Source organism: Mesocricetus auratus, unplaced genomic scaffold, assembly GCF_017639785.1.
Source record: "Mesocricetus auratus isolate SY011 unplaced genomic scaffold, BCM_Maur_2.0 Super-Scaffold_100013, whole genome shotgun sequence".
Taxonomy (NCBI): domain Eukaryota; kingdom Metazoa; phylum Chordata; class Mammalia; order Rodentia; family Cricetidae; genus Mesocricetus; species Mesocricetus auratus.
In genome coordinates, this window is record NW_024429196.1 from 60,244,662 (window position 1) to 60,257,187 (window position 12,526).

Genomic DNA, 12,526 nt, shown 5'->3' on the forward strand with positions numbered 1-12,526 from the left:
GAGGCTTTGTGCCTAGTCTTATTGTAACTTGTTATATGCTGTGTTCAGTTTATATCCTTGGGAGGCCTCCTCTTTTCTGAAGGGAAACAGAGGAAGAGTGGATCTGGGGAAGAGTCTGTGTGTGTGTGTGTGTGTGTGTGTGTGTGTGTGTGTGTGTGTGTGTGTGTGACAGAGAGAGAGACAGAGAGAGAGAGAGAGAGAGAGAGAGAGAGAGAGAGAGAGAGAGAGAGAGAGAGAGAGAGAGAGAGAGAGAGAGAGAGAGAGAGAGAGAGAGAGAGAAATAAAAACCGGGCAGGCTTGCTTACAGTCTGATCTTATGGGGGCATTTTTCTTAATTGAGTTTCCCTCCTCTAGCTTGTGTCAATTTGACATATAACTATCCAGCATAATGACCTATCTCTAATCACAGGTTTGGGGGACAGGAAAAACAAACAGGCTAGCTAGAGTAGCAAATCAGCAAGCTCTGAGGTCAGCGAGAGATTTTGCCTCAGTAAAGAAAGTAGAATACACCTGATGCCAACCCCTGTTCTCCACATCCTCATTTACATAAGGCATGCATCACCTACACACAGAGACACATACATTTGAACATGCACTCCCACCCCCACACCCCCCACACCAAAATTACATATGCTAAAGCCTACCATAAAAAAATTTGCTATGCTCACTCAAAAGCATCTGCTATTAGCCAGGTAGTGATGTGTGTGCTGGGGTTACAGAGGAAAACAAATCACAGTGTATCACTTATGGGAAAAATAGAAGGAAATAAAATAGTCAACATCACTAGCAGAAAAGAGAAAGAGGTCTGCCAGGAAGGAGGAAGGGTAGGTGAGTGGGGATGCTCATCTGCCCAAGCACTGTTCCTAAGAAGGAGGTACACAGAGTAAGCGTGGGTTACTCAGGAACGAAAACAGAATGATGACCATTATTTTCTTCCCTCCAAGTAAAAGCTTTGTGTTACTTTACTTCATATACTGAGGATTTTACATTTTAACTCTACCTGATGGAGTCGTACTGACTGTTAGGATCTGCAGAGCTCATATCGTTAGTACAGTACTTCTGAGGTTTGATTCCAAACTTGTTATGTTCTTGCGATTAATAACTTCCAAGGCATTTCTTCCTTACTCTAGGGGAGAGATGTGGGTATCAGCCAAAAATGTATAGAACAAAGACACTGAAAGGCCATTTCAATGACCTGCCCCCTATGGATTATTTTTTCTCTTTTATTGAAATCTTGCTTGCCTATACGTCTCTGCATATTCTGTTGGAGGTATAGATTTAAGAGAATCATTGAGACTATGAACTGCGATGAGAATCAACAGATAAAGGACACAGAAATTGGCATATTCTCTTGAGAGCATGGGGCAAGGCTTTCTGGGTGACTGGAAGGTCAAAGGTATCCTTTGTTGTTTGATTCATGAATATTTTTCTGCATGCTGCTGTTGACGAATCCCATGATTGAATTATCTCATCCTTACTGAAGGTCCTGTTCTCCATTTTATGACACCTTGCAGCCAGTGTAAGTGCAACAGCAGAGAGAGAACAGTAACAGAGTCAGAGAAAAGAGGAGGGGAAGTCCCCCAGACCCTAATGGTCACCGGTGTGGGACCAATAAAAGTCAGCTACTCAGAGCAATGACTGCAACTGAACTAACTGCACCGATCCTTTTGGATTTTCTAGCTACTTTTTAAAAGCACTGACCTTGGAGTTTATTGACTCCAGGGTGCACTGGAGTCATGTGTCAGTGGCTGTGTTTATGTTGCCCATGGAGGCCCATCTTGCCCATCCACCCACCACACAAAAGGATGGCTGAGGATTTCTTTTCTGTTACTTCAGGTCTTCTCTCTTCTGATGGATACTCCAGGTGGGAAGACAGGAGGAATGGCTCCACTCTTGTAATTTTTGTGATTGTGAAAGGAGATGATTCTGTGTTGTGAAGGCTTCATGGCCACAACTAGGCAAAGATGGAAGAAGAAACTGATTTAGTCTGTATGGTAAAAATGAGGGTTCACATCAGTGCATGTTAATGCTGCTCTTAAATTTGTTCAGGTACTGTAATTCCTTATTAGTAAGGGTTCAGAATATAGAATTGACAGGAATAGCTAAAATCTCCCAGTGAGAGGGAAACTACATACTTACATACTTTCATTCTTAAAAACCAATTTAGCATTTAAAGCAATGTATTTTCTTCACCTTATTACTGCCCACACAGGCTTGAATTCCTATCTTTTTCTTAATATTCATCTTTTTCTTTGTTCTCTTTAATTAAACAATATCTATATGGCAGTTCCAAAAATCATGAAACCCAACTGCAGTTTTATAGTCCAAATATTAAGAAGAAATCAAAAACAATAATAATTTTTACAGGTGAATTATTGTAAAATATTCTGTCAGTTCACTATATACAAAGTGTAGCTAGAGAGACTATAAAGTATGTTTTAAGAAATGTACCTTAGCCCTCTGTGTTAGCATATGCATATGTTAGTGTGTGCATATGTGTATACATATATATGTTGATAAACCTGGGCAAGGCTATAGCATTCAGTGGATAAGAATACTCAGGAGCTTTCCCAACTTAATGATACTAGAATAAGCCTCTCTCTAAGGTAATCCTTCATGCTATTTGAAACTAAAACAGGGTGCATTTTTAAATTATGCGTGTGAAAGCAATATTCAGCCAGCTGCTTAACATTCCAAGAGGATTTCTGTGGTTCACGCCATCTCTGCTGTTCCTTGCTCTGCAGTATGAGAAAACACTGTTATTTACCCTGGGACACAGGTGACTGAACTTATAAAAATCACTACAAGACAAGATGTATTGAGGCCTGGCATGGAATGACAAATTCTGGTGAGGTTCACCAAGAAGAGACATATTGATTCTTAAATGATTAATAAGGAGAATATAATTGTATTTCATTAAGATGGATGGGATTTCATTTAGTCTGTCCTCTCCCTTTCCAGTTCAGATGCGGGAGGAAATCGAGTCATCGTCAATGGCACCTCGTGTTAGCCTGCCATGGCAACAAGCCCATTGATTGAGTAATAGAACTTTCAGATGCACTAGCTGTTCTTTAATGGGCTGCTCCCAGCACAGATAAGACTGCTAAGAGAGCGAACTGTGTGCCTGGATACAGGGAAGACAAGGAGAAACTCACACTACGATTTCTCGTTGATTTCTGACAGACAGTAGCCCGTTTATAATCTAAAATTGGAACGTGAAATCATGACTGCTTCATCCATCCAGTTGCACCTGTCAGGAGGATCAAGACTGGGTTACACTGCACTTTAGGCCACCTTGAATTTGCTGAGTTAAATTCGTTTGTGCAGTAGAGATTGCTGTGGTAGTGAGGATTTCACATAGTTTTGCATGACCTGAAATGTATTTCTAAACAGCTCTTTATGCTAGGTACTAGTCATAACAGCATTTTACTGATGAAAAAGTCTATGTTGATGGTAACATTGATTTTCAAAAAGGTCAATTTCAGCTCAATTCCATTACACAGGAGTCTCCCCTTAGCCATGATCTCCAGTGAATGCCTGAATTCTCAGACACTACCTGTCATAGAATGTACAGTGCTTTTTTCCCCTATGTATACGTATCTATGACCAAGCTTAACTTTTAAATTAGGAACAACAGGGAGTTAGTAATAAAGTGGAAACCTTAACTTTCCATCATTGTAGTAAAACTCTGTGAAAATTGCCCTGAGCTGAGGAAAGACTCAGCTCCTGCTTCCAAGGATCTCTTTCACAACACAGTTGTGATTTTATAGATGAACGCTGTGAACGAAATCTTAATTTAATACATTGCATGCAAAATATAGTGAGATAGGCTAAATTACACTGTAAGAACTCTTAATATTAATTCAATTTTAGGCACTATGTACACTCACATGGACATGCTGTGGCAATTTTACAGAGTGAGTTCATTCCATCCACCTTTATGTGGCTTCTGAGGATTAAACTCGGGCACTACCCTGTGGCAGAATAATGGTATGAGTTCAATACTCTGTGTGTGCATGTATGCAAATGTGTGCATACATGCAAATATGCATGCATATATGCAAATATGAGCATGCATGCTAATGTGAGTATTATGCAAATGTGCATGCATGTATGCAAACGTGTGTGCATGCATGCAAATGTGTGTTCATGTATTGTTCCCTCCCTTGCTCTTGTTACTTCAGGTCTGGGACAGCACAATACAACATGGTGGGAGTGCTGGCTGAGGAGCCCTGCTCACCTTATGATATTTAAGAAGCAAAAACTGAGACACGAGGTGCCAAAGTCACACAATTCCTTGCAAGTACAGCCCCTTTGGTCTCACTTCAATTAAGCCTCACTTCCACAAAGGGCTGGTGACCATGAGCTTTGAGAGAACATTCAAGATCTAAACTATATCAAACAGGTATGACAATATAACACCACAAAGGTCTTGGGAAACTTACAAATTATTTCTGGGATGTTCTATTGGATGCTTCCAGACCACAGCTGAGTGGAAAAATAAAACTAGATCAGGATACTACTGCCTGGTAGTTTAAAGTGGCTCATGATTCCAAAAGGCTTGTTAGTCCATGGCGACACCATCTGAGAAGAGTGACTTGAAAGGCTCTGCTCTGGGGGCTTTGGAAGCACAGTGTGGCTGGCTTTGCCTCACAGTTTAATGGACAAGTGAGTCAGGACACAAGCTTGTACTTCTTCATCTAGAAAGCATCGAACAGTTCCTGTGTGCATTGTGCAGAACAGTTGATGTCTCTAAACATGTATGGCAACCACATGGGAAGTAAGACTCTTACATGGGTCTGAAAAGTAACGCATTTTCCCATCTAACGTCTTTCATGTCCACCTGTCCCAGTGTCAGACAAGCCCTTGACTGAGCCAAAAGTCAATATTCTGGAAAATACACCATTTGTTTCAGGTGTGGTGTTGAGGGTAACCATACTGTGGATTAACTGGCTGGAGGCTCTTTGGTCTTAACATTCGAAAAAGTAAAATTGTACCTAATTCACAGAATCCTGGAAAGATCACATGATATAAAATATGTAAACTATTAAGTAAAAAGCCTGGAATATGTTAAGTATTCCAAAAAATGTCAACATTCATCATTAGTATTATTACCATTAAGTCAACACCACTGAAGCAGAAAGAGAAAGATTTACTTAATCCACAATATATACATGAGCTGCTATGGCTTTCAATACTCAGAGGACAACCATATGAAAGTCATACTCAGTGTTACAATTGGGCCAAATATAGTGTAATAATTATGTGATGCCAAAGATATTAGCAGTCCTGGATTACCATTGCTCTCTGTACATTTGTAGGTATAACTTCGGAGATACTCATTAGACAAAACTCAAATGGATCAAGTTCACAGAAGAATGTCCTTCAGGTTCCCTTAGCTTAGTAATAATTATAGAAGTATTTTTCTTAAACCAAGCATCAGAGAAGTAGGTATTTACCATTCTACAGGCAGTGGGACCTGACCTGGAGGAATGGAGTTGATGAGACTGACTAAGCTCTCATACAGTAGCCAAATTTATTCAGAACATCAGACAATTTATAGGAGTGTTATGAGAGTCACATGATTGTGTATAACCACAAGGGCAAGTCATACATGGCAGACAAGCCACATGAGGCAAAAACACATTTTTCCATAAAAGCATATAAACAAATCACAATGGCTAGTTTTAACGAACAATATGAAGTAAAGTCGCTCCCACCCACTATACCTGGGAGAGACATGGAAGCATAATCCAAAAACAATTTTGTGTTTTTGAAACTGAGAAACTGAGATCATAAGACTCTAGTCTTGTTTTCTTGCAAGCACTCAGAATTCTTATAGAACTGACTCCATTTTCGGGCCATGTTCTAACAAAGTAGTATACTGCTTTTGCAAACCATTATTAATGTATTCAAGCAAACTATTATTAATGCATTCAGGTTAGACAAAGATACAATACATCAGTGTGGGGAGTCTAACTAGGAGGTAATCAACCCCAACTATCGTCAAATCAAATCACTCATTTTCAGGGTTTCTACTTCTAATGGCCAGTTTGACTTCTGTCTTAAACTCTGCCATGCTGTGGACCGCTGGGATAGGGCTGTTCTCATTTCTGCTTTGGTCACAATTAAACTTGTGTGAAGCCGTCTCCATGAGGAAACCCTGGGATGGTGAAGTGAGGATGCTGAGAGGCAGGCCTTTCTGAGGATCACACCCCAGAATGAAAGTGGGTTCCTAAGCAATCACAATGACTTCCTCTCTGCAAATGTCTTAATGGAACTCAGAGCCATTTACCTCACTAGCAACTTTGCAGGTGAGAGAATGCGGGGTAGTGTTCATCAGAGGGTGAAGGATGCTTCTATGTTCAGCTTCCTGGCAAAACAAGTCCAACATTTAGCTCCTATGTCCAAAAGGGATCTTGTGTGTGAAACGAGATGAAACATCAGCTAAAGGAAACTCAGATCAGCATGAAAGAAGCCTATTCGGGCAGAGGGATGAATGAGGCTTGTCCCCAACTGCAGGGTGTGTTTACAATGAGGCAACAGAGAGTGATCTTTGTAATGAAAGCATGATACATCTTAAATGGCATAGAAGTCCCCTTGTATTTAACATGGCTCCTATAAGGTAACATTTTGATGATCTAAATGGAAATGAACCAGAATATATAGATTAAATTTCATTGAACAACACATTGGCTTTTATTATTAAATTTTCATTTCCAGTATTCTGAGGTAGGCTCTAGAAAAAAATTTAAAAAGGTAAGAAGGGTAACACAGACAGGTAATCAGCTCTGAGCATGGTGTTATTTGGCCATATTTCCAGTAAGTAAGTGAGATATAAGTTGGTATGAATGTTCTAAATGTGACATATACACAGCTACCCATCTTGGAAAACAAGAGAGATCACCACTAAAAATGCCTCAAAGGCACAATACACACTTAAAGAATATAAGTGATCCTTCTCATACAAGACATAGACTTTCTAGGTAACTGTCCTAGTTAGGTTACTATTGCTGTTAAGAAATACCATGACTCTAAGAAAATTGTGAGGAAAGGATTTATTTAGCTTACACTTCCACACTGTAGACCATCACTAAAGGAAATCATGGAAGGACATCAAATAGGACAGGATTCTCAAGGCAGGAGCTGCTGCAGAGGCCATGGAGGGGTGCTGCTTACTGACTTGCTCCATCATGGTTTGCTCAGCCTCCTTTCTTATAGAACCAGCCCAATAATTGCCCCACCCACAATGTACTGGACCCTCTCACTGATTAAGAAAACACCCCAGAGGCTTGTCTGCTTACAGCCCAATAATGCCTCTTCGAGAGGCATTTTCTTAATTGATATTCCCTCTTCTCAATGACTCTGGCTGTGACAAGTTGACCTCTTTTGTACTAGCACTTTTGTATACTGCCTGGATGACAAGTTGGAAATTCAGTTTCAACTTGAGAGCAGATTTGTATGTCTCTCTGTGTGTGTGTGAGTATATGTATATGTGGAGGCCAGGGGTTAATATCAGGTATCTTCATCTGTTGCTGCTGATTTTGTGTGTTTTAAAATTTTTTAGTGTGTGTGTGTGTGTTTGTTTGTTTGTTTGTTTGTATAGAGGTCAGATGACAAATTTGGGGAGTTAGTTTTCTCCTTTCATCATATGCCATTTTGTCAGTCCCCAGATTTTACTTTTTGAGACGAAGGCTTTCACCAAACTTGGAAATCACAATTTCAGCTAGAGCATTTGGCCAGCAAGCTCAGCAATACACTATATCCATATCTCTCATGCTGGCATTGCAGAAGCTCTTTGCTGTGCCTGGATCCTTTTGGGCATGCTGGAGAATCTGAAGTCAAGCACTCATGGTTGTGCTGCAAGCAGGTACCAAGTTGAGCCATCTCTCCAGCTTCAAACAAGGTTTCATTTGTGTCATTGATACAGTAAAGATAATTTAATTTTTCAATGAAAACTTAACACAGAGAGAATTAAGGGGAGGTTTATGAGGAGGAATATATTAGAGTTGCCAATGTGACCACAATGCTTGGAATGTTGCACAGCATCTCATTTAGCCTTCCCAGAGACCATGTTGTGTTTTCCATCACTGTCATGCTTCACAGAAGCAGAAGGCCAGGTTTCTGGGGGGAAAGCAATTGATCTAAGTGTGCACTCATTACACTGACTCTCCCACCTCTTTCTGTTCCTTCGACACAATGACCACTGTGAGTTGATACAATCCTTCCCTTTAAGCACAGTGTAAGTTCTAGTAGTTTCTTAAGAATGAGGCAGATTTGTTTTGATTTGCATTTCCCTGATGGCTAAGGATGTTGAGCACTTTCTTAAGTGTCTCTTGGCCATTTTAGCCTCCTGTATTGGGAATTCTCTGTTTAGTTCTGTACCCCATCTTTTGATTGGATCCTTTGGTGTTTTGGAGACTCGCTTCTTGAGTTCTTTGTAAATTTTGGAGATCAGCCCTCTGTCAGATGTGGGGTCAGTGAATATCTTTTCCCATTCTGTGGACTGCCTTTCTGTCTTGTTGACTGTGTCCTTTGCCTTACAGAAGCTTTTTAGTTTTATGAGGTCCCATTTGTTAATTGTCGATCTCAGTGTCTGTGCCACTGGTGTTATGTTCAGGAAGTGGTCTCCTGTACCAACTCGTTGAAGAGTATCTCCCACTTTCTCTTCTAAAAGTTTCAGTATGGCTGGATTTATGTTGAGATCTTTAAATCAAAAACACCAAAGACAATTTATGCTGGAGAGGATGTGGAGAGAGGGGAACACTCCTCCACTGCTGGTGGGAGTGCCAACTCGTACAGCCACTTTGGAAAGCAGTATGGAGATTCCTCAGGAAAATGGGAATCAATCTACCACAAGACCCAGCAATTCCACTCTTAGGGATATATCCAAAGGAGGCAAATTCATACAACAAGGGCATCTGCTCCACTATGTTCATAGCAGCATTATTTGTAATAGTCAGAACCTGGAAGCAACCTAGATGCCCCTCAACTGAACAGTGGATAGAGAAAATGTGGTACATTTACACAATGGAGTATTACTCAGCAGAAAAAAACAATGGAATCTTGAAATTCGCAGGTAAATTGATAGCACTGGAAGAAACCATCCTGAATGAGGTAACCCAGTCACCAAAAGACAAACATGGTATGTACTCACTCATATATGGATTTTAAACATGGATCAGGAGAATGCCAGTCTGCACTTCCACTGACAGAGAGTCTGGGAAACAGGAAAGAACCTAAAAGATATACATGGTACCCAAGAGAAGAGAAATGAGGCAAGATCCTCTGAACAGATGGGGAACACGGCGAGGGGTGGGGGGAGGGGGACCTGGGAAATAGAGAGGGGGAGAAGTGGAAGAGAGAGTAGGACATGAAGGAACAGGAAGGTCAACTGGGTGGGTAGGATAGGGGGAAGAGGGAATCATAGGTTAGAAGACAGATCAGGCACTATTGTGACCTCTAGTGATCTAAATGGATGACACCAATTGGCAAGCTAAGCAATAGTGTAGAGACCACCTCGAATGCCTATGAGGCAGATTATTGAGACTTCTATGTATGAAGATAACTGCTGTTGGTTCTACAGTTTGTGCATGGTTTGCCTAGTGACAGAATTTTAAGTTAGACATTAGTTTTCTTTAGGATTTGAAAGTGTTTGATGTCACTGTTCTCTGCTTTCAGTGATACCACCAAGGGAAGTTCAAGGCCAGATGATTTCCTCATATAGCTTCAGATCTTTCTTCTTTGGAGAATACTGGTATTTGCTTTTGCCAAAATTTCATGTAAATTTACACAATTTTTGACCATTTTAGCTCCTTGATACTAGGTACCTTTTTTTAAAATCTGGAAAATTAATTCTATTAACTCCTGAATATTTGATTCTTTTGTGCACCACTTTCCCCTTCCATCTTATCTGCTCTGCGGTTTTTATGGGGAGGCAGGGTCTCCTGAGCTCTTATCTTTTTGTGTCTTTGTAGGAGTCTTACATTTTGGCCTGCTTATCATAGTATGCATATGTATTAAGAAATACATGGGAATAAACCTTGGTGTAAATGAGAGTCTCTTTTGTGTTAGAACTCTTGAGATTTGTGAGAGTGAGGTAAAGCTCTCTCCATAGTCAACCATCAATTACTGAAGCCTTTATCCAAGTTCAGTCTTGGAAACCTAGGTAGCATAGTCACCCCCTTTCCTCCTTGTCTTTTTATCAGGGGTCTGGTACTAAGAAGGACTTAATGGTGCATTGGAACAAAAAATAAAAATCAATTAAAAAACATTTTTATGACATAGGAACTTGAGGGCATAGAGAGCTACCTCCTCTTTAATTCTGTCCCTACCATTATACTGAGCAGAACAGAGTCAGTTCTCAATACTGACCATGTTGGATCAGTGAATAAGATTCTGACTTCTAAAGACTTGGGATATAATAGAAACACCAGCAAAATGTTCTCTAAAATATGATTCAAGCCAGATCCTGTGATAATGTCAGAATATGGGACGGGTAAACATAGGAAAGACCTGAATGGTGATAGTCACTTAAACAGCTCAAATACCTTGGACTCCAACATAAAGAAAATTTCTCTATGTCAACTAAAAGAAAAGCAAAATTAGGTGAGCTATATATGTATCAAGCATACAAAGTTTTACCCTTTATGAAAAAAGAAAAGCACACATACAAAATAAACATTACCATAGCAATTTAACTGACTAAAAAGTATTATTAATAAGTATTCCACTATGTGGTAGAAACACAAAGCACAAAAAATTAGATATGATTTAGACATTGTCATCTCAGACCCTGATCAAGCCCAGTTGGACCAAAATGCCTAGAAGACAAGACTGGTGTCTATATTTCTCAGGGTTTCTTCTTGTTTCATCAACATATTGTACAGAACAATGATTATGATTTGGTCTCTTCTTTGAAAATCTTCCATGAACGAATGAATCCTTCTGTACACTGACAGAGGCATATGGAGGAATGCAAGGACATTTTATATGATTCATTGCTTCCTTTGAGAATCCAGGATGGGCTGAGGAATGATAAAAGAGGCATGGAATAGACAGGGGACTATTCTGATGTTAAGAGTCTTGCAAATTCAATTTTCCACAGTACCAGAGTAAATGGATACTGAAGTATTTCTTTCCTAAGTAAATTTCTTGGCAAAAACAGAGTTGAATTACATGGCATTCACCTTCTGGGGTATTGTTGAATCTGGAACAAATACTTGAGTTGACTTATTCAGCATTCCCTAATGCCAAAAACCTCCAGTTGAGTTTTATCTTTATTTCCTTAAGTACCTTTATCCTTATGAGTGGGCAGAACACACATATATTTTATACAAACAACCAAATAGCATTTAAGATAGCAAATACATCTGTCTTAGAGTTTTATTGCTGTGAAGAGACACCATGACACCATGATAAATCTTATAAGAGAAAAATTCTTCATTTGGGGCTGGTTTACGGTTTCAGAGATTCACTCCATTATCATGATGGTGGGACATGGTGGCATGCAAGTATACATGGTGCTGGAGAAGGAGCTGAGAGTTCTATATTTTTATCCATAGGCAGCAGAGTGGAGACTGTCATACTGGGCATGGCTTGAGCATGTATGAGACCTCAAAGCCCACCTCCACCGTGACACACTTCCATACAAGAAGCTTACACCTACTCCAACAAGGCCACATCTCCTAATAGCACCACTACCTATGGCCAAGCATTCAAGCATATGACTCCATGGGGGTGTCACTACTGAAACCATAGCAGAAAAGGAGAAACTTGTTGGACATTCCACGAATGTCCCAAACAGTGTGCAATGATGGATCTACAAGACAAATGAGAATCTGAACCTGTCAATATTAGCTGTGGCAAGACTTTTCACAACCCCTTCTTGTGTAATACTATTCCTGGCAGGGTGGTGAAAAAACACCTACTCATTTCAGATAGGAAACCAATGACCAAAGAAAGGATACCACTAAAGTTCATATTGGTGAGCAAAGGAGTTTTATTGAGGTTACATATAGAAATATAGGTGAGGGTGTAGTTACAGGAGCATAAATGGCTCAAAGACAATTATATCACCAAAACACACCCTCTGATACATGTTATCGCAGTAAAGTTGCAAGCCTGGAGGAGATGCCTAGCCTGTAGGGAGATCAACAGAGACTGTCCTTTCTAGGTAGTTCAACTGGTCTCTCTTCTTCAAGTTAGCCCAGTGGTCTTTGGTTCTTCTAAGCAATTAAGTTGCTCTTGTTTCTTCCAGGCTGCTCAGCTGGTCTCTACTTCCAGACTGATTGGCTTTCTTTCCAGTCTTCCAAGCAATTTTGCTTTCTAAGAGTCTTCTAGGAAATTTGGCTTATGTGTGAGTAACCTCTGTCTTCACTGCTTACACATGCTGTGGGAGGGAGAAACTTAGAGAATCAGGTTAGTTTCAGGAACTTCCTGAAGCTGTCTTGAGTTGTTTACTTTCCGAATTTAAGAGTGCATGATAGAAGGCTAGAATAAAAAATCATGTGGCTTTCCTCAGTAA